Genomic DNA, 7,739 nt, shown 5'->3' with positions numbered 1-7,739 from the left:
GACCCTCGGGGGGCGGTCCGGGGACAGTGCGCCGCCTTTCTGCCTTCCAGCCCAGGGTCGGGAGTTTTGTGGGGTGGGGTCACAGGTCTTGCCCCGAGTTGGCCCTGGCACAGGCCTGTGCTGATGATCCTGGAGCGGAGCGAAGTGTTTCCGTGACTCTGCAGCCGCAGTTCTCAGCTTCCTCAGCCTTCCCTTCTCCTCCCTTCCACCTTTCTGCCTTTCCTTAACACCTCTGAGAACACCGGTCTGTGCACTTACTGCTGCTGCCCTTACTTTCACCCCATCCGAGCGTCCCAGACCAAGGACTCCAGCCTTACAACGTCTGTTTCTGACATGGTTTTGATCACTCCCAATTCTTCGCTGTTTCCGCAGCTCCCCCCAACACAACCCCCACCTCCACCTTTTGTGACCTGCTAGGTCCCAGTGACCTTGCAGATTTTTACCAGTCTTACCTCATCTGTGTTCTGGAGCCGCTCCTTTCACCTTGTTTTATTTTTAATTTTTTAAAATGAAGTAGTTTGCCTCTTTTACAACCTTTGCATGATCAGTCTTGTGCAGTCTTTTCTTTACTCTGTCCATTTGGAGTTGTTTCTTTTCCTCTGGCGCTTACGTGAAACCTTTACGGAAGAAGAGTTTCTATTATAATTTGGACATTTCTTTCTTTTCAAGGATAAAATATTTTCCAGAAGCTGATTTGGTTTTCTCTTTGATAAGTCTTTATCTTTTTGTGTAGGCTAAGGTGCAACAAGATTAGAGTTTCTACTTTAAAATGCTGCTGGTAATAGAAGTGGGAAAAAATAATATCCAAAGTTATCTTTTTCTCCCCCTTTGGTGTTTTTGCCTGAAATACCTGGTTTACAATTGTCTTCAGGTTTCTACAAGAGTTCATGCTTGTGTATAAATCAGCTTTACCTGTCTGGCCAAGTCTGTGTGTGTTATGCAGGCAAAATGCACCTCTTAAAAAAAGAAAGGCATTCTTTTATTTATGTTACCTGTTTTCAGCCATAAAGTAATATATGATTTGTGACTGCACATGACCATTTTTCATAAATAGCTATTATTCTAAAATTGAAGATGTATAGGCCAAATATTGGGAGCTACTCAAGTTGAGAAGTATAAAGTATGTGGATTTGTCCTTTAGGATGTTGCTTATTAACATTTTCAAATAGTTCTTCCCCTAAAGTGCAGAACTGCCTATCAGACCTATGACACCAGGGTTTTGCAAAGCAATAACTAAGAGTTAGGTTTTTTTGGAAGCTTGGCATGATAGAGGATATTGTAGATAAGGTCTGTGCCTTCAAAGACATAGTCATCTTTGCTGTTTAGCGTGAATGGCTGAACTTTTACTAACTTGCACAATTATTAGGCAGCTACTGTGTGACTGTGAGGTATTTTGGGGCATATGAAGATGATGACTAGTAGTTTCTGCCTTAGACTAGTTAGGTGAGTAGGGCCGTACACACATGCCCCATTTGTCTTTTAATATGGTTCAGTTTCATAACAGAAAAATCCTCTCTGAAATCAGATTCCGAGTGGGTAGGGTACAGAGCACATTTGGCAAGGTAGGGTTAGGTGGTATGGTTCATCGAGTTTCTGGCTTGTGAAATCTTGGTTTTGAAGGATAACTGTGATTTATGGGGGCAGGGAAAAATATTCCAAGTACAGAGAAGGATCTGCTAAAGCACAGAGTGCACATGTTTAGGGAGGGACAAATAATTTACATTTGGGTGGGACGTCACATATCAGGATGAAGGTTGATAAGAATTTGGATCAGTTTATAGGTTGTTTTTAATGACAGACTGATGACCTTGGGATTATTAGGCAGTGGGTGTTCCACAGAGTTGGGAATAAAATAGTTTTAAAATCTTTCTTTAAAAGGATGACTCTGGTAGCAGTGTGTACTGTGAATTGAGGTAGAGAAATAGAGCTTAGAGATAGAAAGAGCTCTCAACTGCCATGACCATAGGCAGAAAGAGTTTGAGTAGTAATATGAGTGGAAAAGAGAAATGTAATAGAATTTGATGAGAAGAAAAATGAAGAAAGTAAAAATAACTCGTTCTGACCCAGGAGGTTGGGAGAATAGTGGAACTATTTTGAAAAAAGTCTTTGGAAGGTTTGCCCTCAGTATATGTGTTTCTTTACAATCTTTTGAGAATTACTAACCTTTGGTGAAATTGAAGAAATTCGCTGGCCTGCAACACTTCCATTTACAAAAAACTTTGCTTTGTGAATACAAATTTAGGGGGATCTGGACTAAAGCAGGGTTCTCTAACCCCCTGGGTCATGGACCAGTACCAGTTACTGGCCCATCAGGATCTACACAGCAAGAAGTGAACTCCAAGTTTCATCTGTATTTACAGCCACTCCCTATCTCTCCCATCACCACCTGAAGGCCACCTCCTTTGCTCCAGAGTAGTGTGTTAGATTCTCACAGGAGCCCTCAAATGGGACTAGTCTAGTTGCAGAAAAACAAGATCAGGGTGCCCACTGATTTCTCCTTTATCGTGAATTGTGTAGTTTTTTCATTACATATTATACTGTAACAATAGTAGAAATAAAGTACAATAAATGCAATGCACTTTAATCATCCTGAAACCATATCCTCCCTCAATCATGTCCATCTGTGGAAAAATTGCCTTCCACCAAACTGATCCCTGGTGCCAAAGAGGTTGGGATGGCTGATCTAAAGCTCATCCATGGAACCAGTGGGCTGGTAAATTGAGCTAAGGGCAGTTTTTGGAATTACTGGGATCATTTTAAAAGAATAGTAACATCAGATTTTTCCATTCACTGGTAAGAACCCCTACTGTAGAGACAAACTGTATGTATACATAGAGAAGATGTAATATACACTTGTGTTAGAGTTTTATAGTTTATTGAGGCTTTTGACGAACTTTTATTTGCTTTTATATTACAGAACTTGCCCAAGAGTTTAAATGATTTACCTTGGTTAAAGTTAGTTAGTGGGTAAAGTGAAACCAAGACTTGGTTGATAATGATGGCTTTCTTTATAGTGTCAAGATAATGAACTAATTTATCATCAGGTAGATGTTATTGCCTTAAAATGACCTTATCAGTAAGGACTCGATGATCCCAGGAGATTCCTTCTCGTTATAACAATTTGTGATTTTTGAGTCTTAGATTTTCACTGGCCTATCTGTACCCCTATCTATGCACGTGAGAGTTGATGAGACTGAATTGGGTGGATGGAGAGCAGATAGCAGTGTCAGACCAGTCATTTTGATTATTGTCATTATATCTTTCAGTTAGAGTTGGGGGAAAAGTGGGAGATGAAGTGAAATAAAGAGCTTTAAAAGCTTTTTAAAAACACCTCTATTCAGTTATACCTTAAAAATACTACTTTTAAGAGCCCAGCAGGCGATGTAATGATTACATTGCTTGACTCCCACTTAGTTGACCACAGTTTGAGTCCTGGACCTGGTGGCTTGAAATTCATGCCAGGCATGTGTGTTTGCGTGTGTGCCCAAAATCCTGAGAGGAGAACAGAGGAGAAGGGATTGCAGCATGGCTATCCCCCCTTGGGTGTTTTCTCACTGTCTCTTTGCGTCTCAGGTGAGTGCACAAGCCCAATAGCAAAAATCTCTTTTAAAAAAAAGAAAAAGAATACTCCTTTTCTACATCCAGGAAACTGTAATCATGTCAAAAGGGAAACTTTACAAAATAAATGAAAAAGGGGTACTTATTCAATGAAATTTTCTCCCATTGGAGTAAGTAGGTAACTCACTAGTATGATTAAAACCCGATTTGATTAGTGTATAATGGAGTTTTCTCCACCTGTGATTCTCTGGTATTAAGAGAATCAGAGCATGTTATTACTTAGTGTCTTTTATAGGCCTCGAAGCTCTGATTTAATTATTAGAAAGATTGGGGTCTCTTACTCTTAATATAAAAATGTTATAATGAGCAGTGGGAAAACAAATAGGTTGGCCTTTGTAGTATTGTCAAAGGAACCAGTTACTAATATTTCATAGAGGAAAAATGTCTGATAAAACCGTACATAGATGAATTTTATTCTTTTTGTTGGCATTAAGTAGAGTATGTTGGGGCTGATCCAGAAGCTTAATGATTAAAGGAGCTGAATCTCATGTGTCTGACCATGGTTTGAGTCTTGGCCCCTGGTGACCTGAAAAACCCTGAATTCGTGTTTTTATGTGCACCAAATCCTCATAGGGAGGAGAATGGAGGAGAAGGATTGTGGTATGACCATGGCCCATTGAAGAGTACTTTCTTCCTCTCTCTCTGTTTGACTGGTGAGCATGTGTATCCTCTGGCAATTAAAACAAACAAAAAAAATCTTAAAAAGAAATAGTATCTTGGGCCAGCCCTGTATCCTATTTGTTAAAGGAGATGAATGGATCCCATGTGGCAGACTGGCTAGACTGGCAGACTTGCCCCTATGTTGGGGACATGTACATGCATGTCCCAGCTCCAACAGGATGGAGAAGGGGTTGCAGTGTGCCCGTGCTCTACTGGGGAGTACTTTCTTTATCTGTCTCTGATGCTCACTGTCTCTCTGCCCAGCACTTGTGCCCTCTAGCAGTTAAAAAAAAAAAAAAAAAGTATTTCATCTTAAAATAGTATAGCGTTTTATATTTTTCCTATTGCTGTTTATAATTTATTGTTTCTCATGACAGATGAGAAGTAGGTGTGTAGGAAGTAATTGTTGCTTTTTAGATGAATACCCCAAGGCTCAAAAGAAGATTAAAAAGTTAAAATTTCAAAGTATATGTCTAGTAAGTGGCCAAAATTAGAGCTAGCACTAAAATTCATGTTTTTATTCCTTGGTCATCTACAGTAGAACTTCAGTTGAGAGGCTGTATGTGAAGAGTTTGAATTTAATTGTTTGGAATGTATTAAACTTTTATACTGTGTAGTTTTGAACTTGTCTGTTGCTTCTTTTGTGTTAAAATGATAATCTCATTGCAGTGGCTATTGGTTGGCAGTTTTGAGATTTAAAAGTACTTTTTTGTAGGATAATTACCTTGTCAAAGATAAAGCAAAAGTTGATTTCTTATTTGGAAAAGTACATTGGTGTAATGTAGGCATTAATTTCCTTTTGAAAAGTTGTAAATTTTCATTCTACTGCTTTTACAGATGAAATTTGTTTCTTTTGTAAAAGGCAGGTCTTTGAAAATTTGTAATTTTGTAGCACATAAATCTAGATTTGATTTCTAAACTTTATATTATATTTCATGTTTTTTACCAGTCTGTAATAACCTTTATCATTACAAAAAGAAAGATACATAAGTTGAGCATCCCTAATCTAAAAATATGAAACTCCAATTCCTAAACTTAAAAACAATAATAATTTGGGAGTGGATTTAGATTATTTTTAAAAGTTTATTTATTTCCTTTTTCTATGAGGGGGAGCGATATAGACAGCTCTTCCAACAGAGTCTTGCTGCAGCGATCCATCTGTGGTTTTCAGCCAGCCCGCGGTTGGTGTGCCTCACTTGCTCAGGGAAGTCTCTGGACTTGAACTAAGAACCTTCCCATATGGGATTCCCTTGCAGAAAATTGCACTGTACTACTGCATTACCATATGGTCCCAGTTCGAAACTTTTTGTGACAACGTGGTGCCACAAATGGATAATTTCACACCTGACCTCAACTGACAGGTTGTCATCAAAAGGATGTGGTGCAAAAATACTATATAAAATTACCATCAGGCAATAAGGTATATATGAAATACAAATTTTGTATTTATACTTGAGTCCAAAAAAAATCTGAAAAAATCTGAAATACCTCTGATCATAAGCATTTCAGATAAAGGATATATAATCTGTAGCATTAAGACACTTTTTAGTGTACATTTCAAAATCATATCTTTAAACAGTTTTTGAGAATTTGTTGTATAAAACTACATGTTAGACAGATAATAAATTATAAGGATGATTAGTATTTGTCAATTTCCTGACATGTTTTAAAGCTACTGTTCATTTACATACACACTGGTGTACCTGCTGCGTGCCAGACATTGTGCTGGGGGCCGAGGGTATGGTGCTAAGATAACAAACGTGAAACCTGTCTTCTTGGGACTTGAAGTTAAATAGAGGCACTGACATCAAGAAGAGCATTAGACTTTATCTTCTAGGGTTGCATGAATTTGGGGGAGTATAACTAATGACACCGTTCTTTTTCTCTGGGGTTTGAACAAGTTATGCTAAAACAAGGGACCATGTGAGCATCATTTCAGTTATGTATTGCCATGTAACAAACAGCCCTAAAACTGAGTGACTTAAAAACCACCACTTTGGTGGAGTCTGAAGCCAGTGATCAGAAATGGCACCTTGCAAGGGGAAGGAAGAGAAGGAAGAACAGGTCATCAGCCTTGGACCTCAGGTGGCCGAAGGAGAGGATGTATTTGTCGTCTGCCACATCTTTGCATCTGTTAATGATACTTTCGCCCATGTCACTGATCTTTCCGACAAGGAAACCATCTGCTCTGTGAGTGGTAGGATGAAAGCGAAGGCTGACCAGGATGAATGCTTGCCTTATGCTGCCATGCTGGCTGCCCAGTATGTGACCCAGAGGGATAAGGAGCTGGGAATCACTGCCGTATAGATCAAACTGTAGGCCACAGGGGGAAATAGGACCAAGACCTCTGGCCCCAGGGGCCCAGTCAGCTCTGAGAGCCCTCACCTACTCAGGTGAGAAGATTGGGCTGATGGAGAGTGTCACCCGCATCCTCTCTGATAACATATGCAGGAAGGAGGGGTTGCTGTGATTGCCATTTGTGAAAACGACTCCTCAAATTATTGTTTTCTGTTAATAAATTGCCTTCCTGTAAAAAAACAAAACAAAATACTACTTTCATGCCAGCTGGTGGCGTGGTGATAAGGCAGTTTGATCCCACATGGTCAACTGCAATTCAAGTCTTGGACCTGCCATCTTGAAAAACACACCAGGTGCATTTGTACATGTTCTCAAAATCCTGAGAGGAGAATGGAGGAGGGATTGTGGCATGGCCATGCCCCCCTCCCTACCCCAGGAGTTAATCTTACTTTCTCTCTCTCTGTCTGTGTCTGTCTCCCTGTGGTAAGCACATGCACCTTATAACAAATTGAAAACAAAACAGAATACTATTTTATTTGTTTATAAGTTATGCTCTTCTGGCCTGGGCTTTGTTGAGTAGTTCTGCTGTTTTTTTGCTGGTGATTGCTCTAATGACTGTATTCAGCTAGCAGTTCACCTGGGGCTGGGCATATACCCCCACCCCATTCTCCATATAGTCTTACTCAGAGCCCCTTCATCTCTATGTGGCCTTTTTAGTGGGGTTGCCAGCCTTACTGGCAACTTAGGACTTACAATGCAAAAGATTCACTGAGACCTTTTTTTTTGGAGGGGTTTTTGCCATAGGGTGCTTGCGCTCGCCAGACAGACAGAGAGAGACAGAGAGACAGAAAGTGAGAAATCACCCCCCTGTGGGGATGACCACGCCGCAATCCCTTCTCCTCCATTCTCCTCTCGGAATCATGGGCACGCATGCACAGGCGCCCGGCGTGAGTTTTAAGCCACCGGGTCCGGGACGCGAACTGCGGTCGACCACGTGGGAGTCCAGCGACATAGCCATTACGTTAACTGCTGGTCCCCACTGAGACCAGCAGTTAAGGCATAGGCTTGGAACTGGCACGTCATCATGTCTGCTTCCTTGTGTTGGTTACAGCAACTTGCAGGTGTAACCCAGATTCAAGAGGAGGGTGTGTGTGAGTCCATTT

At 40.5% G+C, this 7,739-nt stretch overlaps 1 pseudogene; it reads left to right on the top strand.

The window, feature by feature from the left end:
* The first annotated feature begins 5,822 nt into the window (after window positions 1-5,822).
* LOC102489171 (40S ribosomal protein S14-like) lies at window positions 5,823-6,802 on the top strand (annotated as a pseudogene).
* Window positions 6,803-7,739: the final 937 nt, after the last annotated feature.

This window comes from Tupaia chinensis, unplaced genomic scaffold (genome assembly GCF_000334495.1).
Source record: "Tupaia chinensis unplaced genomic scaffold, TupChi_1.0 Scaffold000707_1, whole genome shotgun sequence".
Taxonomy (NCBI): Eukaryota; Metazoa; Chordata; class Mammalia; order Scandentia; family Tupaiidae; genus Tupaia; species Tupaia belangeri.
This window is presented reverse-complemented; position numbering and strand designations above follow the sequence as displayed.